The sequence below is a fragment of the Schistocerca nitens genome, chromosome 6, assembly GCF_023898315.1.
Source record: "Schistocerca nitens isolate TAMUIC-IGC-003100 chromosome 6, iqSchNite1.1, whole genome shotgun sequence".
Taxonomy (NCBI): Eukaryota; Metazoa; Arthropoda; class Insecta; order Orthoptera; family Acrididae; genus Schistocerca; species Schistocerca nitens.
The window spans coordinates 453,489,032-453,512,548 of NC_064619.1; the positions used below are offsets into that span (position 1 = coordinate 453,489,032).

General features: G+C 45.4%; 1 long non-coding RNA gene across 1 annotated transcript; it reads right to left on the bottom strand.

The window, feature by feature from the left end:
* Window positions 1-220: 220 nt before the first annotated feature.
* LOC126262275 (uncharacterized) lies at window positions 221-14,102 on the bottom strand. Its single transcript, XR_007546714.1, has 3 exons — window positions 13,786-14,102; window positions 12,865-12,960; window positions 221-1,219 (listed from the first exon to the last, which is right to left on the bottom strand). It is a non-coding gene; the product is annotated as an uncharacterized LOC126262275 (long non-coding RNA).
* Window positions 14,103-23,517: the final 9,415 nt, after the last annotated feature.

Genomic DNA, 23,517 nt, shown 5'->3' on the forward strand with positions numbered 1-23,517 from the left:
CATTCTCCTTATTAATTAGTCAGTGTACCGCATGGTTATAATTTAACTTTCCCTATTTAACATATTACTAATTACTAATACTTACCAGTAATTACTACCAGTCTACCAATAACTAATTACCATATGAGTACCAAACTTGCTAACATTAATTTCAAGGACATGGGGAAGAGAAATAATCCAGAATCAATTCAATTGAAACACTTTTAATGTGTTTCTATAGTACATCATACCATTACATACCAGTACCATTACTGCTACAAAAGGGGCTACATAAGGTGCCCATCAGTGTCCAGAAGAGTCTGAAAGCACAGGATTGCACCCTGCACAGCAGAACGAAGCATGTCTGTAGGCATGCTGGCTACCTCTCTTGATATGCTGTGCTTCAGATCAGCACATGTGTGAATGTTCCCCTGGTAAACCCTGTCCTTCAGGTAGCCTCACAACCAGATATCACAGGGAGTAAGATGAGTTGATCTTGCTGCCCAAGCATATGAAAGCAGTTGGCTCATAATTCAATCGTTTTTAAATGTGTTTCAAAGAAGCAGGTGAACTTCACGAGCATTGTGCGGTGGAGTCCAATCTTGCGTGAAAATTCTTGAGTTCAGTGCGTCTCTCTCCTGTAGGGCAGGTATGACATGCTGATGAAGCATATTGCAGTAATGCTGGCTAGTCGCACTGCAATCTTTGGTCCTTGAGCGCTAACCTGTTTAAAAAAGAATGGGGCAGTGATGAAAGCAGCCATGAAGCCACACTAGATGGTGACACATTCACCATACAGAGGAACTTCATCGGCAGTGGCTGGAGGTGAAGATCCCCACACTCGGCAATTCTGTGTGTTCACCTCACCCGTCAGAGAAAAATGAGCCTCGTCTGTCCATAGGATGATCCAGGGCCAGCCCTTGTCAACTTCAATCCTTGCGAGAAAGTGGAGAATGAAGTCAACACATCTTTGTGCGTCCTCTGGTGCAAGCTGCTGTATAATATGGATCTTTTACGGATACCATTTGAGAATGGTTCCAAGCACCCTCCTTACAGTGGACCACAGGTAATTCAACTGTTGTGATACCACCTGTGCACTGCCTGACAATAGGGAATTGCATGCAGCATTGTCTGCCATAGCAACAGCGATTTCATCAACCAATGTGGTGCAACCAGTCGTCAGTCTCTTCCCGGAGCGATGCCCAGTTCTCTAGTTGATTCGAACTTCTTCATCACAGACCTGGTAAGACCACATGACATGAGCTATGACTGGCTTACAAAAGCAGATGGCAATCTTAATTTCAATGCTTCGTAAAGTAACATGCGGTGTTTGATGGAATTCGAATTTATATGTCCGTAATACGAAAATATGCAGTGTACATGTTGCTACACATGATAGATCTTTCCAAAATGCGATTTATTTCCCCAGAGTTTTATTTTCTAAAGTATAGGGAAATTCTACAGTGCTGTATGAAACCATAACCATTCAAAGGATTGATAAGTTTTACAGTTCCGAGGAAAAGTATACTGTCACTTAACATGGAAAAAGTGTATTTTCACCCAGGAGAAAGTGTATTTTCAACTGGGAAATCTGGGAAAAATGTATGAATTTTTTTCCTTGTCCGCATATACACCCTATAATAGTTTATTATGTATATTGAATGATGAGTACTGCATCTGAGGATGGAAGACAGAGACCTTCAGATTATAACAATGTCAGGAAATGGCAAGTACAGGGGCAAATGAGCACAGTCATGAAGGAACAAAGGGTTCAGTCACGAGAACTAGGAAAGGACTGCAACTGTTAAGTTGAAGAGTTTTGGGCTAGTAAGTGCTGAGGAAAAATCAGATATTATTCACAAATTTATTGATATGTCAGAGTGCAATGAAGAATCATTGTGTCTGACAGGCATCAGAACAATACTTCCACTTCACAGAAGGTGATCAAGGAAGAATGAAAATGAAACACAGCTTCAAGAGTATTATTTCAAACACAGAGTAAGAGTGAAAGGTAGCTACATTGTACATGAAATTCCTATATACAGAATAGTTTTAATGGCAGTAGATAGAGTTCAAGATGACGATTAATGACAGTTCAGAAATTTTTGAAGTTGGGTAAGTCTTTTTGTGCTGGAGTGGGTAAGCATGGAAGTAGGCCATGGACAATTAAGGAACAAATAGAAATGGCAGTGAAGCGGGAACGTGTTGTATCTCCGCTTACAGTTACTCATGTGCAGTGAACCGGCATTTATCGCCGCGCCCACGCACTATGCTCATGGTTAGGCTTTGTGGCAATAAATGACTAGAGCGGTATCGAGACTGGACCCATTTATTTTTCCTACAGCTACAATAAATGTCACATAACAATCTTCGCTGATGTTCGTCTATACGGGTGCGTTGCACTGGCGGCACGGCTCGGTCACCGATCCCGGAGGGTGTACACTCCAGTGACGAGCCGTGGCGCGACCGCGTGGACCGAGCGAGGCAAAAGGCCGCATCACCGAATGTTCTGCTCCTGGCGCGACAGGAGGCGCCGTAACGTCCGCGAAGAAACGAAAGATGATTTAACGGCGACTGTGTTTGCGACCACACGTACGCAATTACGGTGGAGTCACGTTGAATTGACGCACGTGGTCCGCGGCAGAAGAACTGGGGAGACGTGTGTCCCGTCGCGTCGCGTCGACTAGCTCGCACTGGGGGCAGCTTTGTTCCAGTGCGGTCCGGTGTGCGACGCACCGTTGCCGAAATTCTGCGTAATGGTACAGCTGCCCCTGCTTGTGTCGGCAGTGCCGTAGTTCAGCCCCTCGTGCGTTGGACGGTGCTGCCGCCACACAGATCCCCCCTTGGAGAGCAGAGCTCCGTAGCTGCGTCTGTGGCGCGCGTGTGTTTAAAGTTCGCGCGCTGCGTGATGGCAGTGCGGCAGCTTTGGTGGGGGTCGGTCGGCGTCGGAAGGGCGGCGGCCCGTGACGTCAGCGCGCCGGACCGGCGAGCGTGCGGTGGGCGTGTCCTCGCGCTGGCGGCTAGTGACAGCGGCAGTAGGCACTGGCTGCGACTGTCCGTAGCGATGCGCGTGAAGGCGCGCGTTGCAGGTCATTGGTGGTGACGTCTCGAAGACGCTTGCGCGAGTGCGTTACCGTCGGAACTCGAACACGGGTCCGGGAGCTACTACGGACAAGCCGGGCGGTGTGGAGCGCGATGTCCAGAGCTCGACGGAGAAGCGAATGCGGTAAGCTGGCGCGGATGCCGATCCGGCCTCAACGCCCGACGCGGCGGAGGCAAACGACGCGAACGCGGGTCCAGGAGCTGTGACGAGCGCAGGAGACGGTGTCCGGAGCTCGACTGGAGTTACCGGCCGAAGGCACTTGCAGCTGGAGGTCGGGTCTCTACAGCGGGCGGCGGCTCATGGGCGCCGAATTCTGACGGCGTTCGGCGGCTCGGGCGCGTGATTGCCGGTTTGGGTGTCGTGGCGCGCTGGCGACGCAGCACGGCCGTTTGAACCGGACACGGCGGCTGGCGCACGTGACGTAGTCCGCTGGCGGCTGTGGTGGGGGCGACCGGTGCGCCTGTGGTGGGCGCGGTCCGGGCGGCCGTACCAGCTGCCTGGGCGTGGTGGTGGGAGGCGCACGTGGTGGCGCAATGACAGCAGGCTGCAGCTGTGCGTCACCGGCGGCTCTGGGTGCAGGTTCCGTCTGACCGCTGGCAGAGGGAGTGTCGTCCGTGATCAGATCTTCTGCCGGGTCAAAGAAATGCGTGGCTGATGGAGCGGGCAAGACGTAGGCTGGTTTGACGCGGTCGATTGACACTGTCGACGGCTTTCCGTTGCACTCGATGACCAGCGTTTTGTTTCCTCGGGCGATCACGCGGTGCGGTCCACTGTAGGGCGGTCGGAGAGGTGGCCGTACTGCGTCGGTACGCAACATGACGTGCGTGCAGCGCTGCAGGTCGGCGTGGACGAATATCTTCCCGGTGCCGTGCCGCGTCGGTGCGTGCGCTCGGAGGCCGGCCATGTGACTGCGCAGACGATCCGCCAGAGTGGGTGCCACGGCGTCGCGTGAGAGTCTTACATCTTCGACAAAATCGCCCGGGATTGTCAGAGATTGCCCGTAAACGAGGTCGGCAGGTGACGCGCCGATCTCCTCCTTCGGCGTGACTCGCAGGCCGAGCAGCACCAGTGGAAGCGCCTCTGGCCATGAGGTGTCGTGGCAGGTTAGAGCGGCTTTGAGAGTCCTGTGTAACCGTTCGACCATGCCATTCGACGCCGGATGGTAGCTGGTTGTCCTGTGTAACCGGGTGCCACACAGTCTGGCGACGTGCGTGAACAACGCGCAGTCAAACTGGCGGCCGCGATCAGTTATCACGTGACTGGGACATCCGAAGTGTGCCACCCAGGTGTCGACGAATGCAGTGGCGACGGTCTCGGCTGTGACGTCCGCGATGGGCGTTGCTTCCGGCCAGCGAGTGAAGCGGTCCACCATCGTTAGGAGGTACCGCTTGCCTTGTGAGAGAGGAAGCGGGCCGACGAGGTCCACGTGAACGTGCGCAAAACGGCGTGTCGCGTCCGGGAAGATGCCCACGGGTGCGTGGGTGTGCCTCCTGACTTTGGCGCGCTGGCATGCGGTGCAAGTGCGCGCCCATTCGCGACAGTCCTTCCGAAGGCCGGGCCAGACGAAACGCGCAGCTACGAGCGTCGCAGTGGTGTTGGTGCCAGGGTGTGACAGTCCGTGGACACAGTCAAAGGCACTGCGCCGGAATTTCTCCGGGAGGAACGGTCGGTGCGTGCCGGTTGAGGTGTCACACCAAATCTTCCGTGCGGAGCCGGGGACAGGCACCAGCTCCAGTTGCAGGCCGCTGGAAGTGTCGTGACGGAAGCGGTGCAGTTCTTCGTCACTCTCCTGTACTTGGGCCACGTCCTCAAAGTTCACAGGGGGTGAAATAACGGCACACGCTCGGGACAAACAATCGGCGACGATATTGTCTATCCCCGAAATGTGTCGAATGTCAGTCGTGAATTGCGACACGTACTCTAACTGCTGGAGTTGGCGCGGTGAACACTTAGTGTGGTTGTTCTCGAACGCGTGGGTAATTGGTTTGTGATCGGTGAAAATGATGAACTGTCGGGCTTCTACGGACGGTCGGAAGTATTTCACCGCCGCGTACACCGCAAGCAACTCTCGGTCATAAGCGCTCCAAGCACGTTGCGAATCAGAAAGCTTTTTGGAGAAAAAACCGAGAGGCTGCCAACTCCCGCCGACGCGCTGTTGTAACGCCGCGCCGATGGCGGCCTGGCTGGCGTCCACGACAACGGCTAAGTCCGCGTCATGTACCGGGTGCGCGAGCAGCGTCGCTTCCACGAGATTCCTTTTTGAGTCCGTGAAGCTCTGCTCCATTGCGTCTGTCCAATTCACGAGGTTCTTTCCTTTTGAGGTAGGACCTTGTAACGCTTAGTCAGCGGCTCTTGCACGGCTGCGGCGTTGGGCAGGTGTCGACGATAAAAGTTCAACATGCCGAGGTAACGTCGTAATTCTTTGTGCGTCTGCGGACGCGGCATGTTCTGTATTGCCTTCAGTTTCTCCGGTAGCGGTGTCGATCCGGTGGGCGTAATTAAATGGCCGAGGAACTCAATTTCCGTCACGCCGAACTCGCATTTAGCGGGGTTAATGATGATGTCGGCTTCGCTCAGGCGCTGAAATATGGTAGTTAAATGGCGGCGGTGGAGTTCGGGCGACTTGGAATACACCAAGATGTCGTCGAGGTACGCGAAGCAAAATGGCAAGCCTCGCAAGACGCCGTCCAGGAACCGCTGCCAAGTCTGGGCAGAATTCCGAAGACCGAAAGTCATAAACAGGCTTTCGAAAAGCCCAAAGGGCGTTATGATGGCTGTTTTTTCGATGTCTTCGGGCGCCACCGGAATTTGGGTGTACGCCTTTGCGCAGTCGATCTTGCTGAACACCGCGCAGCCCGCCAAGGCGTAGCTGAAGTCTTGAAGGTGTGGGACTGGGTAGCGGTCCGGCACTGTTCGCGAATTAAGGGCGCGATAGTCCCCACACGGGCGCCACGAATTGTCTTTCTTGGGCACTAAATGCAACGCCGATGACCATGGGCTGCTCGATGGTCGCACGATGCCTTGCCGCAGCATGGCCTTGAACTCTGCCTTTGCTGCTGCGAGTCTGTCCGGCGCGAGTCGACGTGGGCGACACGATGTGGGGGGTCCGGGTGTGGTTATGTGGTGCACCGTCGAATGTTTGATGTCTCTCGGTGCACCGGCTGGGCGGGTGAGGTCGGGGAATTGTTCCAGAATGTCAACGTACGGTCCGGGGCACTTCACGGGTTTAACGCTGTAGTATGCAGCCTGCCGGCGCTGTCCCGCTATCTTTAAACTCGTTGTGGCGTCGATGAGCTGGCCGTTTGCGATGTCGGCTAGCAGCCCGTAGTGGCCGAGAAAGTCTGCGCCCAGGATCGGCTCATTGACGTCGGCCACGGTAAAAGTCCATGAGAACGTGCACCGTAGGCCTAGATCTATATTGCGGCTGTATGTGCCGTAGGTTTTAATAGCGGAATTGTTCGCCGCTGTAAGGCAGAGTGCCTCGGCTCGCCTGCGGTCTCGTAACATAGAACGGGGGAATATCGAGAGGTCCGAGCCCGTGTCGACGAGGTACCTCACGCCTGCCCCCCGTTCCACAATAAACAGACGCTTCGATATCATATTGCAGCCGGGTGCGCCTAGGTCCGGTCGCAGCTGGCGTTTGGGTGCGAGCAAGGAGCGCGGCACCTGGTTGCTTCGTTGCCGAAGCGGGCGTGGTACCAGCAGTAACCGCTTTGTGCGTGCTGTGACGTCGGCGGGGTACCGTTGGAGCGGCTGTTGCTGCGTTGCCGGCTGCGCGAGCCGCGCCGCCTGTCGCCCGGTCTGCTGCCGCTGCGGCGTGTGCTGCCCTCTTGCTGCGAGCGCGCCAACCGGTCGACTTGCATCGAGAGAGCTGCCACCTGTGTGGTCAAGTTTTGCACTAGCTGGTGCAGGTCGGCATCCGATGCGGGTGCGGGAGGCGCTTGCCGCCACGGAGGTGGGGGGACGGAGTCGTAAGCTGCCGCAGCCGCGGTGCTAGGCGCCGTTGTCAGCACGTCGTGCACCCTGTCGGCCAAGTTAGCGACGGCGTCCAGTTGCATCTCCGTCTGTGCGGCTATCACTGCCTGCACTTGAGCTGGGAGGCTGCGCACCCAGATAGTGCGCAACAGCGAATCTGGCACCATATCGGACTGCGCGAGGCTCCGCAAGTGGCGCAGGAACTGCGAGGGCCTCCGATCGCCGCATTCCTCTTGCCGCAGCAGTTGGTGCACTCGCTGTTCCTCTGACGACGAAATCCGCCGGATCAGCTCTTCCTTGAGCCGTTTGTAGCTCGGCTGCGTCGGCGGGGCGGTGATTATATCCCGTACTTCGGCCGCATAGTTCTGGTCCAACTGACTCACTACGTGCCCAAATTTCGCCAGGTCGCAGGTCACGTGGTTGCTCATAAATACAACCTCAACCTGGCTGAACCACATTACAGGGTCGCGCGGCCAAAAGGGAGGCAGCCTGATCAACGCCCGTCCAGTGCTTGTAGGCGTTCCGGCAGTTGTAGGAGGCGTCGGTGTGGCGGGGATTTGCGCGCCAACATTGTCCTGAGCTGTCTGTGGCTGCGCGGCGTCCGCGCGTGTAGTCCGTGCCTGTAGCTCACTCTCTAGCCTCGTGTTGCGTGCGAGCAGTTCTTCGACGGTCTTTTGTAACTCCTCTAGCGTCGCCATCTTAGTTCAGTGTCGAATCCTCGTACAAGAGGAAAGTACACAGCGAAAATAACACAAGGGAAACACACGAAAAAAAAAATAACACTAAGCAGTCTGCGATCAAGACAAACGCGCACAAAAAACAATACAAAAAAAAGTTAGTTAAAAAAAAATTTTACTACGGAGCACTGTTCGGCGCGGGCGCATACGCGCAAGCCTACTCGCGGTTCCACGTCTCTCGTACCGATGAACGTTCGTCACCACGTGTTTTTTTAGCCTCAGATCACGTCGGGGTCACCAATGAAGCGGGAACGTGTTGTATCTCCGCTTGCAGTTACTCATGTGCAGTGAACCGGCATTTATCGCCGCGCCAACGCACTATGCTCATGGTTAGGCTTTGTGGCAATAAACGACTAGAGCGGTTTCGAGACTGGACCCATTTATTATTCCTACAGCTACAATAAATGTCACATAACAATCTTCGCTGATGTTCGTCTATACGGGTGCGTTGCACTGGCGGCACGGCTCGGTCACCGATCCCGGAGGGTGTACACTCCAGTGACGAGCCGTGGCGCGACCGCGTGGACCGAGCGAGGCAAAAGGCCGCGTCACCGAATGTTCTGCTCCTGGCGCGACAGGAGGCGCCGTAACATCCGCGAAGAAACGAAAGACGATTTAACGGCGACTGCGTTTGCGACCGCACGTACGCAATTACGGCGGAGTCAACGCTGACTCGACGCATGTGGTCCGCGGCGGAAGAACTGGGGAGACGTGTGTCGCGTCGCGTCGACTAGCTCGCACACTGGGGGCAGCTTTGTTCCCGTGCGGTCCGGTGTGCGACGCACCGTTGCAGAAATTCCGCGTAACGGTACAGCTGCCCCTGCTTGTGTCGGCAGTGCCGTAGTTCAGCCCCTCGTGCGTTGGACGGTGCTGCCGCCACAGCAGTGCATGATCACATTCCTTCATTTGAGAATATATCAGGTCATTACAACAAAGACAAGACCAAGAAGTTTTATCTCCCAGAGAAATATTGGGTGGAAAAATTGTCTGAATTCATGCAGAAAAAATACCTGAATTTTGACATTTCATATGAAATGTATAGAACAGAATTCAACATCAGATTGATTAAATCTTTTGGGTATCCAAGGAATTACGGTTGCTCTAACTGTGAAAAGTACATTGCTCAGATGAAAGGGCTGGATGCAATGTTATCTGAAAATTTAGATGCTGACATGAAGAAGCAATTCTTGGAAAAAATTAATAAGATCACCATTTACCAGAAAGTATTCAAAGTGAAAGCTGAAACATTGTATCCCAGAAAGATAAGTTCTCATTTAAGAAGTCAAAATTCAAATGAAACAGAAGCGATCTGCATGGACTATGGAAAAAATTTTCACTTACCAAACGTAATTACTACTGACATTTATTGCAAAAGGCAGTTGTCTGTTCACTCTTTCAATATTCATCATCTTTCAAATGCAACTTTGACATTCTACACTTACAGTAAAGATATTGGAAGAGAAGGGGCCAATGAAGTTGTTTCCTTTTTAAATCGCTTTGTGACAGAATTGCTGCACAAGAAAGTCACACATTTTGAAAATTTTTCTTATTTGCCCTCAAGCTGTAACAGGAATTACACTTTATCAAGGTATCTTAAATATCCTGTGAGTGAACTGAAATTTTGGAGACAGTGAAAGCAACTTTCTGTACTAGCGGACATCCTTTTATGGAGTGTGATAAGAATATGGCATTGACGAACATATAAGCAATAGCAGAAATTCCAATGGATATGTGTGGATCACAGTTGAAGCTCGATGTAAAGCTAAGCCTCTTGATCTTGTGGTGATCAATTAATATAGGATACAAAATTGGGGGCCATTTATGAAGAATAAATAATTGAGGAAATGTCTTTTCCCTATAAGGTCTATCAGTCATCAGAAAAAACATCCCCACCTCATTCAACATGGAGCAACTTATAATGGAACTTGGATTTTATCGGCGGTGAGAGTTTCATATCAACTTCAAAGAGCAGCACACTAAAGAATAACCATCAGTTGTTTACAAAGGTAAAATATAAAACTATAGTAAAATATTTTAACAACATGTTCGCAATGAACTGTGTTACATGGAGGCGCCGTATCAAGAAGTAACTGAAAAAACAACACAAGCAGTAGTCAAGGTTCAGACTGGTGACATTCCTACGGACATTATTCTTGACACAGATGCACCCACGAATTTTATTTATACAGGTTTATTTGCTGAAATTAGAAAAATGATTTGCATACTCACCTTTCCTATAGAAAATAGTCATCTGTTGAATGCCAGTGGATAGTATATGACAAGGTGTTAAGACTCATGTTCATGTTCCTATTTGATTGTATAACTGTGAAATGTTCATTTGTAGTGGTAGATAAACTGGTTTTCAGTAGCATATTTGGAATGAAGTTTTTTCAGCAATGTGGAGCAAAAATAGATATTTACAATGGTAAGTGCAATTTCTATGTTGGTGAACAATAAATTTCTTTGAATTTGCTTAAGACTAGACTGAACCATAATAAGTTTTTTCAGAAAGTGACTTTGCAGCTCATTCACCCAGAACTATTATTTTCCCATGAGCAACAAGGAGACACACTAGCGGATTTGCAAATTGACTTTCCAGTCATAAAAGAGAAAGTAAAGGAATCCTAACTGCAGTAAAGAAATATTAATTATTTGGGTTATTATCATATTTGCCAGCGTTTGACAAAAAACCTGGGATTATTTCTGAATATGTGTGCAAGATGAAAGTTTTTCCTCACCAGACATCCTGTCACATGTCTTAGACTATACCTTGGGCAAAAAGGGAAGCTGTTGGAAGCAAAATTGAAAGAATGACCAAAAGCTCCAAAGCCAGATGATAGCATACAGCTATTGCCAGACATAAGTGCAATTAACAGAATTATCTACATCTAAATTTATACTCAGCAAGCTGCGTTTAAACTTGCAGTGAAGCTCTCTTTGCTTACGCAGTAGTTTCCTAACTTTTTGTTGAACCACGGTGGGTTTTTCCTGTCCCTCACAGTTTTACTCGGCATGTACCTGTTTAAAACACATTTTATGATTGCCTTGAACTTTTTCCATAAACACTCAACATTGTCAGTGTCGGAACAGAAATTTTCGTTTTGATCTGTTAGGTAGTCTGAAATCTGCCTCCTATTACTCTTGCTAAACAGATAAACCTTCCTCCCTTTTTTTTTATATTCCTATTTACTTCCATAATCAGAGATGCTGCAATGGCCTTATGATCACTGATTCCCTGTTCTGCGCTTACAGAGTCGAAAAGTTCGGGTCTGTTTGTTATCAGTAGGTCCAAGATGTTATCTCCATGAGTCAGTTCTCTGTTTAATTGCTAGAGGTAATTTTCGGATAGTGCACTCAGTATAATGTCACTCGATGCTCTGTCCCTACCACCCATCCTAAACATCTGAGTGTCCCAGTCTATATCTGGTAAATTGAACTCTCCACCTAAGACTATAACATGCTGAGAAAATTTATGTGAAATGTATTCCAAATTTTCTCTCAGTTGTTCTGCCACTAATGCTGCTGAGTCGGGAGGTTGGTAAAAGGAGCCATTATTAACCTACCTCAGTTGTTGATTGTAACCTCCACCCATAATAATTCACAGGAACTATCCACTTCTATTTCACTACAGGATAAACTACTACTAACAGTGACACACACGCCACCACCGGCTGCATGCAATCTATCCTTTCTAAACACCGTCTGTGCCTTTGTAAAAATTTCGGCAGAATTTATCTCTGACTTCAGCCAGCTTTCCGTACCTATAACGATTTCAGCTTCGGTGCTTTCTATCAGTGCTTGAAGTTCCGGTACTTTACCAACGCAGCTTCGACAGTTTACAATTACAAAACCGATTGATGCTTGGTCCCCACATGCCATGACTTTGCCCCACACCACACCAGTCAGAACAGAGTAGACAATTTAAATGAACAACTATTAAAATTCCATGAAGCCAGATACCTAACTGGGATAGGTTTTTGATTTTCTTATTTGCATGTTTCTCTCCATCCAAACAGTCGCAAATATACAGCCTTTGTCTGCTCAGGTAAAAGCTGTCAGTTTTGCGTTCTTCCTTTTGGTCTAAACATCAGTGCAGGAGTTTTTATCTGAGCTTTGGATACTGTGTTGGACCCAGACCTGTTAAGTATAGTAACAGTATAATTATGTAGATGATCTTTCAATTGTGAGCACATACTGGAAGGAACACATCAGGATGATATGTAAATTGTTGAATAGGACTCAAGCTTTGGAATTGTGAATCTACAAAAATGCATGTAGGAGATAACATTTTTAGGGTACATTATTTTAAAATTTTTAAGGCATGTTATTTGTTCATTTGGAATATGTCCTAATAAAAGAAATATTGAAGCGATTAAACATTTTCCTGTACATCAAACAAAAAGAAAACTAAAAGTAATCCTGGGACTTGCGTCAATTTTTCGTTAGCTTATACCAAACTAACTTTTAAACAGCGATGCCTTGGTCCATTTACTGTGTAAGTATTGCACTTGGTTTAGGTCAAACCAGTGGCAAAAGGATTTTCAGTCAAAACAGGAATCCTTAGTCAGTGCAAGCCTATTACACTGCCTGGACATGAAAAAAGATTTTTGTTTAGCTATGGATGCATCGTTTCATGGGGTGGGGGCATTTCTGTTTCTAATTAAAGATGCTGACAGAAGACCCACTGTTTGTGCAATAAGTTTTGCGAGCAGAATTCTCATGGAGTGTGAACGATTGTATTCAGTGATGGAATTATAAGTATTACTCATTGTTTGGGATTTTAGGAAATTTCAATATTATCTATGGGGTAAACACACCAAAGTTTCCTGTGACCAACAAGCGTTGTCATTCTTTTTACTTGTGAGCTGCTTCACGCACAGTTAGCATGGTGGTCTCTTTTTCTTCAAGAGTTTAATTTTGAAATTGTACATGTAGATGGAGAACAGAACATTGTTGTGGACACTGTTTCACATCTTCCACGAGCTCTTAGTGAGTTTGTGGGATCCACAGCGCAAACCTGGCGCTCCATTCAGTGAAATAAGTAGCAACATTATGCAAAAACAAGGATACCTGAAGACATGTCCACAGGATGGCAGCTGCAATGTACAGCTGTGTAACTGTTTCTGAGGCAGCGTCACTACTGGACTAAGTCATCATACTGAGTGTCTGTGGGAGAAGCAGACAGACAAGTCGTGGTGTAAAAATATTCAGATTTCCTGTCAAAAATGAAGAAAGGTAATGAAAGAGGATTTTGAATTCAGGTGAATGAATTTATTAAAGAGTTCCTAAGCACTCGATACCGTCTAAATTATGTCGATCTTAAATGTTGAAATAATGCGGGAACTATGCTTCCTGCATGGAACAATATGACATTTGCAAATGAATTCATTGTCGTCATTTGACATTTATTTATTTATTTCATTACCACGATTTCGGCTCAAAAGCCATGTTTAAGTACACGGTGAAAACTGCAATCTATAATACATATTGATAACGAAGGGCAAGACACAATGTGATAACATTTGATAAACACAATTTAGGGAGCAGTGCCTGAATTGTCACCTTGGACATGAAAATAGCTCTGCAGGCGAAATTGCAAAAGAGAAATAAATGAATGATAAAAGCTCACAGTCAAATGGCAGCAATTATTTCATTTTAGATTAGATTTACTTTCATTCCAATTGATCCATAGTGAGGAGGTCCTCCAGGATGTGGAACATGTCAGAAAAACAACAATACATGACAAATATTTACAACTAAAACAAATAAGCTAATGTACCATTCCACCGGTCCCAAGTGGAATGATCGTCATTTTTTAATGAACACTATATGAAAGAGTCATTTTACAAATACTAATGCACTGAATTAAAATAAAAAAGTTTTTTATTTATTTATAAGGTAATAAACGTGTAATACAACTACTATAATACTTATTTACAATGAACTGCACTGAAATGGTGCTGAAGTTAGATTGTACTTACACACACACACACACACACAAATTTTGAATGAACACATTACTGCACTGAAATTGTGCAGAAGTTATATTGTACTTAAATACAAATCAGTTGGTTTTACTGAGAAATTCATCAATGGAGTAGGAGTTGGCCACCAATAAATCCTTTAGCTTCTCTTAAGCTGAATTTCATTGGTTGTTAAGCTTTTCATGGCTGCTGGCAAGTTATTGAAAATGTGTGTTCCTGAATAATGCACACCTTTTTGTACAAGACTAAGTGACTTTAAATCCTTGTGAAGATTATTCTTATTTCTAGTGTTGATTCCACGAATTTAGCTGTTGGTTTGAAAAAGTGATATATTTTTAATGACAAATTTCATTAAGGAATAAATATATTGGCAAGCAGTAGTTAGTATCCCTAGTTCCATAAACAGGCTTCTGCAGGATGTTCTTGGGTTCACACCACATATAACTCTTACTGCACGTTTTTGTGCCTGGAAAACTTTAGCTTGGCTTGATGAATTACCCAAAAAATAATCCCATATGACATTATGGAATGAAAGTAAGCATAGTATGCCAGCTTTTTCATTTTTATATCCCCTATGTCTGACAAAATTCGCATTGCAAACAGAGATTTGTTAAGATGCTTCAGCAGTTCTGTGGTGAGCTCCTCCCAGTTGAATTTATTATCAAGCTGTAATCCCAAGAATTTAACACTGTCCACTTCTTCTATCTTCTTGTCATCGTATGTTAGACATATACTCGTGGGACACCCCTTACAAGTTCTGAACTGCATATAGTGTTTTTTTTCAAAGGTTAGTGGCAAAGAATTGGCTAGGAACCAGTGATTAATGTCCACAAATATTTTATTGGCCGATCTTTCTAAGACTACACTTGATTTGCTATTTATTGCAATGTTTGTATCATCGGCAAACAAAACGAACTTGGCATCTGGTAATGTTACTGATGAAAGGTCATTGATATACGCAAGAAAAAGTAAGGGCACGAAAATGGAACCTTGTGGGACCCCAAAATGTAAAATGTATATTATCACTGAGGTGCCCAGACAACGAAAAATCGTCATACGATACCACTTCCGTTTTATAGAGCCTGGCACATACTAGAGCGAATGGAAGTGAACAAAAGTAAACGAGCATTTACAGACTATTCTCCGGTGTTCAATAGCATTCGTTTGTACCTGTGGACAAGCGTCCACAACTCCAATGACACTGCGGTTTTTTCTGCTGGTAATCCTCACATAAGTTTCACACAATAACAGCACTAGTCACAGTACGATGTAAATCTTTGATACTGAAATAGGGTTACTTTGTCCAGTGTTTTTTGACAAAGGAAGCTAAACAGAGTAGGTAAATATGTATGTACCTGTCTGAATTTTCAAATAATCGAGAAACGCATGAGGTAGTATACTTAAAAATAAACTGCAGCTCTAAGCCGTTTTAATATTATTCCAAAACCTTGCACATGTTTAGGGTGATGCCTTTCATTGGTTCACTTGAGGAAGAAATTTAAAAGCATAAATTAATTACCGACGCCGAACACAAAGTCGTTCGCAGCGGAAGACTATTTCTTGCGACGCTAGCGCCTAAGAGGAGAGAACGAGAGTTTCCTTTCATACTTCGTTTGAAGACGGACAACCAGCTGAACAGGTGTAAACACCAGTGAATGTGGATCGAACGTGACCGAATGTTTTCTCGCACTCGCCCACCGTTTAAAGCGGAGAGAATTATCATTCGCTGATGTTCGCTTGCTCTTGCTTATCCCAATGGAAACCAGTCTTAAGTGAGCAATTGGCTAGTGATCTCTGCCATTCTCTTATACTTGGTGTCTATTCCACGAGCATTTACATAGACAGAACGAGAATTTCGTCATGCAAACGCTTGCATACACTGAGTTTATCCATTCGCTACTAAATTGTTTCTTGCTCAGAAAAAACTCACTACAGCGAAAACAACGTTATACACAGAATTTGTTTCACATACGAAGCACATAATGTCAAACAGGAGAAGATATTTTTTCAAAAACGTCAGGCGTGCGGTAGCTAGCGAGTGAACTACAAACCAAACTCGACAGAATGTTGTTCGCTCGCACCGGCATGCAGTTTACACGGGAGAGAATGCAATCAGCACTGACGGTCGTTCGCTTAATGTTAATGAGGCTTAAAATATCCTTTCAGTAGAGACAACATTTACAGAATTTAAAAACTGAAATGTAACGTAGAACAGTCTCTTGAACATTTACTAAATTATGTGATGACTGGAAGTGAATGCATTTAAATTAGTCCATCAAAACTTGAAAATAAAGATCTCTGTTAGGAATACTTGCTAAAAGTTTTCTTTCTGTAAAGCTAACGCTACATGAGCTACTAAAGTTAATAATTAAATATAAATATATATTTCACGTTTTTCTGGTAGTTATTGTTAGAGGCAATGTCAGATGCTGGATATGGATCCAGTAAAATTCGCAACAGACACTTGTTTGATGCTCATTTTGAAGAGAAAGCATTCATGAACTGTAGGAATGAATGGCTTACACATACAGCACTTCCTCTAAAATTTACATCTGATACTGGTCCCTCAACAGTAAGCGAGGGATATATCGATAAGACTAATCTGCCATCATTGTAAAAGGAGGTGAGTACACTAAGGAGAAAATAGAGTGCAGTTCAATCACCTGCTGGCAGGAACCAGTATAACGCTGCAAACGTGCGAAACACTTCCAGACCTGAAAGAAATCATAGAAATGGCTGCGAGATATGTTAAAAGAAGACTCTGTATGGTGCATGATGACGATGACGATGACAATACTCCAAGGAAGCAAAAGCTGAGATAGAAAGATCTTAACTTGAACAGATCTTTAAAGAAACAATTCTTCCTACTTGTCAAAAATTAATCAATGCCCACATGTTCAGCACTTCCTGCCTTCCTTCTCATTATTCCAGGGCACTGGCTGAAATGTAATGTAAGAATAAAAAGCGTCAGTGTTCCTTGGATGAAAAAACTCTCTACAAAATTGTTAAGGCTTTCGTGGCCACTTGTTGACAAACTGCCTATTGGCTTCTGTCTCGGGTTCTTCGGCCGACGTTCATCTAATGATTTCACTGACGTTTCGCCAGCACGACTGTCTAGCATTGTCAAAGCTTCACCCTCCACTGCGGGTGGTGAACTGGAGCCGAGCTCGCGGCCGCAGACTATACAGGGTGTTACAAAAAGGTACGGCCAAACTTTCAGGAAACATTCCTCACACACAAATAAAGAAAAGATGTTATGTGGACATGTGTCCGGAAACGATTAATTTCCATGTTAGAGCTCATTTTAGTTTCGTCAGTATGTACTGTACTTCCTCGATTCACCACCAGTTGGCCCAATTGAAGGAAGGTAACGTTGACTTCGGCGCTTGTGTTGACATGCGACTCATTGCTCTACAGTACTAGCATCAAGCACATCAGTACGTAGCATCGACAGGTTAGTGTTCATCACGAACGTGGTTTTGCAGTCAGTGCAATGTTTACAAATGCGGAATTGGCAGATGCCCATTTGATGTATGGATTAGCAAGGGGCAATAGCCATGGCGCGATACGTTTGTATCGAGACAGATTTCCAGAACGAAGGTGTCCCGACAGGAAGACGTTCGAAGCAATTGATCGGCGTCTTAGGGAGCACGGAACATTCCAGCCTATGACTCGTGACTGGGGCAGACCTAGAACGACGAGGACACCTGCAATGGACGAGGAAATTCTTCGTGCAGTTGACGATAACCCTAATGTCAGCGTCAGAGAAGTTGCTGCTGTACAAGGTAACGTTGACCACGTCACTGTATGGTGAGTGCTACGGGAGAACCAGTTGTTTCCGTACCATGTACAGCGTGAGCAGGCACTATCAGCAGCTGATTGGCCTCCACGGGTACACTTCTGCGTATGGTTCATCCAACAATGTGTCAATCCTCATTTCAGTGCAAACGTTCTCTTTACGGATGAGGCTTCATTCCAACGTGATCAAATTGTAAATTTTCACAATCAACATGTGTGGGCTGACGAGAATCCGCACGCAATTGTGCAATCACGTCATCAACACAGATTTTCTGTGAAAGTTTGGGCAGGCATTGTTGGTGATGTCTTGATTGGGCCCCATGTTCTTCCACCTACGTTCAATGGAGCACGTTATCATGATTTCATATGGGATACTCTACCTGTGCTGCTACAACATGTGCCTTTACAAGTACAACACAACATGTGGTTAATGCACAATGGAGCTCCTGCACATTTCAGTCGAAGTGTTCGTACGCTTCTCAACAACAGATTCGGTGACGTATGGATTGGTAGAGGCTGATCAATTCCATGGCCTCCACGCTCTCCTGACCTCAACCCTCTTGACTTTCATTTATGGGGGCATTTGAAAGCTCATGTCTACGCAACCCCAGTACCAAATGTAGAGACTCTTCCTGCTCGTACTGTGGACGGCTGTGATAGAATACGCCATTCTCCAGGACTGCATCAGCGCATCAGGGATTCCATGAGACAGAGGGTGGATGCATGTATCCTCGCTAACGGAGGACATTTTGAACATTTCCTGTAACAAAGTGTTTGAAGTCACGCTGGTACGTTCTGTTGCTGTGTGTTTCCATTCCATGATTAATGTGATTTGAAGACAAGTAATAAAATGAGCTCTAACATGGAAAGTAAGCGTTTCCGGACACACGTCCACATAACATATTTTCTTTCTTTGTGTGTGAGGAATGTCTCCTGAAAGTTTGGCCGCACCTTTTTGTAACACCCTGTATGTACCTAGTGCGCCAACGTCCGAGGGCTTCTCCGCGGTCATTTCCGGTGCGGTTCTCCTCTTGCTACCTGCGACGGCCGTTCGCGGCAGTACGGGAACCAAGGATCCGTTTACCCTAAGGCTTTCTTCTTTCCTGTTGATGCTGTTCGCGTGTTTTTGTTTTTCTAGAACTTCTCTGAACAAGCGCGTGTGGCAGTGCATCGCTACAGCCAGAACTTACGTGTCGGCGAATTTTATTACGTGGTCGGTCTCACTCAGTGCGTGCTCTGCCACGGCCGATTTCTCCACCTGCCCCAACCTGCAATATCGCTTATGGTCTTTGATCCTGGAGTTGATTGATCGTCCAGTGATTCCGACATACACTTTTCCGCATGTGCATGATATGCGGTATATTCCCGACATTGCAAGTGGGTCCCTTTTCTCCTTTGCCGATCTAAGACACTCTTTGCTCTTCCTTGTCGGTTTGAAAATCGTCTTTACGCCATGTTTGCGCAATATACGATCTGTCCTTGACTCTTGGAATGTATGGCAGAAAGGCCATACCCGACATTTCTTTTTCTGCTTCCTTACTTCGGCGAGTGTTTGGCTCTGTTACACTTCTAATATAATTTGAGGTTTACCCATTGCTCCTCAGAACACTTTCCAGGTGTTGCATTTCGCGTCTGAGGTGTTGCAGCTCAAATATTCGTCCTGCTCGCTTTACCAGAGTATTAATCATGCCTCTTTTCTGTCTCGGGTGGTGTTTTGATAGTTTGTGCAGGTATCGGACCGTGTGTGTCGGTTTTCTATACACACGGTGCCCCAGGTTTTCGCCATCCCTTGTGATCAGCACATCTAGAAATGGCGGTTTTTTGTCCTTTTCTACTTCCACGGTAAATTTTATGTTTGTAAGGAGGCTGTTCAAGTGTCTTAGGAAGTCAGCGAGCTGTTCTTCACCATGGCTTCACACAACGAAAGTATCATCGACGTATCTATACCACACCCTAGGTTTGCAAGTCTCCAAGTCCAGTGCCTGTGCTTCGAATTGTTCCATGAAGAAGTTGGCCACCACTGGACTAAGAGGACTACCCATGGCGACGCCTTCCAGCTGTTCGTAGAAATCACCATTCCACGTAAAACAGCTCGTGGTGATACATGCATGGAAGAGCTTTGTGATGGCTTGCGGGAAAATGGAACCGATGTACTCCAGAGCGTCACTGAGTGGCACTTTCGTAAACAAAGAAACAACATCGAAGCTGACCAGGATGTCGTTTGGTGCAAGTTTAGTTTCTTCAGCTTCTCAATGAAATGTCCTGAGTCCTTTATGTACGTGTTGGTCTTCCCCACGTGTGGCTGGAGCAGAGAGGCCAAGTGTTTTGCCACTTTATACGTCAGTGAGCCAGGAGCGCTAACGATCGGTCTCAGTGGAACGTTGCTCTTGTGGATCTAGGGCAATCCATACAGCCAAGGTGGTAGGGCTTCTGTGTTGCGCAGGTTTCTCTGTATGTCTGCCGGTAGAGAAGACGCCTTGATTAATCGATTTGTATTCCGTGTGATCCGCTGTGTCGGATCTGTGTTTCATTAAGGCTGTGAACCCAATTATCATAAAACTCCATTACAGGCTTGGTAAATACTGTTAATGCTATTGCTCAGCTTTTTTTGTAGAGGAATAAATAGTTGTCATTAAGTTTTTACTGACTAGCAAGTTGAAAAAAGGTGTCCTAGAGAATTTCTTTTCATTGTAGCGTTAGAAAGGTTGTTACAACTGCAATCAAACGACAAGAACACTAAGGTGCTTGTTCCAAACCAGCATTATTAATTCACTAATGAAACCTGACACTTCAAACTGTGAGGGTGGCACTGACAAGGTCCTGTTTCTGAACAACTGTGAGTTGAAAAAGGAAGATTATGAACCTTAGGAGCTTAAAGGCTCTGGAAACGTGGAAAGCCCTAACATTCCTGGTTCCTCTGTGAAGGAATAAGACAGCGGCATCAATTGTGAAGAATACCTGTCTTGCTCTCAGAGAGATCTTTCTTCTCAACTGCGTTATGCAGCATACCTTGCCGGTTGCTTAGCATGTAAATGCTAGGAAAGTATGGATGCTTGAGATGTAAGGAGACGCTTACTTGCAGCAATGAGCTTCAAGAAAAGAGAAAATTATTTATTCTCATTAAACATTATGTAACTGAAAATATGTGTAACCTATCAGCTGGGCTTAGAGCTCCATTTATTGACTTCAGTAACTTTATTGAGACGTTGTTATGGGCATGTGAGTACTTTTTGTAGCATGTGAGTACTTTTCGTATGTCTTATTTATAAGAGAAATATAAAGTTTAGGATATTTAAGGGGAGATGTAGTGGATTTTGGTCCAAAAAATCTATTTTTCAAAACTATTATTTTTTTGATCTACACAATTTAACTGATGTTGTTTGTGAATTTTATCGTCACAGCAGCTTTATAAATGGCTTTAAACGTTACACTGTAAATCTGCACTGGCGGCCACTGACACTTTTTCAAACATTAGGGGAACTGCTTGCTTCAGTGGAATTTTTGTCAGTGTGGAGGCTGTTTTCTTTTGCTATCTTTGGCTGACTTCTATGTCTCTGGCTGATATCTATATCTTTTCCTGAAAACTTTCATGCATGTGATTTATTTACGTTTTAACAATACAATCACATATTAGTAGGTGGAAGGCTGAATGCACCAACTTTTTCGTGGGAGTCACGATTTATGCATAATAGGTGGTGGAAAAACTGTGTTTAGGAACTGGAGGTTTCATGAAAATCGGTTTACCAACAAAAACGAGGAAGCAGCTCGAAGTGAAGAACATAAGCTCTCAGCTTCAGCATTGAAACTTGGGACAGGAGAATAGTACTGATGTGTGAATGATGTGGGTATGGATTCCACTGGATTAAGACTTATTGATTTAGAGCTTCTCTGCCAGGCTATAAAGTTTTCATGTTCATGTGTTAGCTGTAAAAATACAGAAAACATGATTGTTCCTGAGGAAAGAAGAGAGGGAATAGCTTGTGTTTTTAAAATTAATTTGTAATTTGTGTGGCTATGAATATTACTTTTTCCTCCCAAAAACACTGACACTAGTATCTATGAAAGCAATTTTAGGTTAGCATATGCTCTGAGATGCCTTAGACAGTGCAGGGAAGGAGGAAATTCATTGGGTGGTTTTCTGAACCTTCCTCCACCTTGTGTCCGAAAAACGTTTGCTGTAAGTTCAACAACAGAAATGAGAAGTATTCACATAAGCACCAATTACCGGAACCTGTTATGAATGCAATTAAGTGCATAATCAGGTTTCTTGGAAACCTTGATTTTTTGAGGATGTGTGTTTATGGAAAGACACAAAATGCAAATGAAAGCTTCAATAATTTAATCTGGGTTATATGCTCAAAAAGGACATTCTGTGGACTTGAATTACTCAAAATAGGTGTCTATGATGCAGTTTTATGTTACAATAACGGAAATAATGGCAGAAAACGGGTTATCTACCACTACCAGAGTTAAGTGCAGAAGAGCCTCAGGTAGAATGAGGAGCAGGAAATGTGCAGCACACTTCAACTGAGGCCAAGAAGCCTAGGAATGTACAAAGTGTTAGGAAGAAGAAAATGCTGCTGTTATGTAGTAACCATGGGCGAGGTGTAGTCCCTCAGTTACAGGAAAGTTTAGGGGTGGCGTACCAGGCCACCAGTATCTTCAGTCCAAAAGAAGGGCTAAGTTATGTGAAAGAAAACTAGGGTCTTTATGTAAGGACTTTACAAAAGAGGATCATGTAATGATAGTGGGTGGGGCAGGAAACAGTTTGGACATGGGTGGGGCATATGACATATGTGGTGACCTGGACAAGATAGCTTCCCTGACTCATGGCACCAATGTACACTTTGTTGAGCTGTTCTGGCGTCATGATCCATCACTCCTTGATGGAGCTGTGAGGCGAATCAATGTTGGTTTAGGGATGGCTGTGAGGACAGCCAACTTTGCTCATGTTTCTCTGGTGCCCATCGGGACTATCAACAGATAAGATTTCACTAAGCATGGCCTACACCTAAAGAGGACTGGGAAGGGAAGATTGGTACAGCTGATTCATGAAAGTATAGGGGGTGGATCTCGGGCCACACATGGTCAAATACCTGTTGTCATAGGTAGGAAAAGTAGGTCTTTTTTAGGATAAATCCAGGGAACAGGTTCCCCTGCCTAAAGAGTATCTCCAGCACTTTAAAAAATACTGAAACACTCATTCACAAGACAAATTTTAACATCTCAAATATCACTTATACCAGATGCCATAAAGAAAAGCAAACCATTGGAAAGAGTAACATGGGGCATTTCACAGACTTAACAATCCTCCATCAAAACATGCAATTAATACAAAATAAAATACACCTATTAGAAGTTGAACTCCAATCTTTGAACTGCACAGTAGTTTGTATTACTGAGCTCTGGTGTAGAGACACAGAAATCCAACACGTAGTACTATCATTGTATGAAAAGGCAAACTCTTACTGCAGAACTACTTCAAGGGGTGGAGGATCATGCATTTATATCAGAAAAGGAACACAGTTCAAATCAAGACATGACCTCAGTACTGTAAGTGAAGACAAACACTTTGAAATATCAGATATTGAAATAACAGGGCTTGATATCACCAAAAAATTAATAATTTTGTGTGTGTATAGATCTCCCAGTGATAGTGTGGACACTTTTTTCAAGAAGTTAACAGAGGGTCCAGGTAAAGTCTCAAGTACATAGGTCAACATAATTCTGTGTGAGGACATTGACATCAACACTAAAATCATAAATGAATCCAGCAGCACCTTCATAAACATCCTTCAAAGTTTTGGCATGTCCCAACTTCATCAGTAATTGACCATGTGGACACAAATATGGACAGGGAAAAATGTGATGTAGCTGTAAAAGATCTTGGACTATCAGATCATCTCTGTCAAATAACAACATTAAAGTCAGGCATCGAATC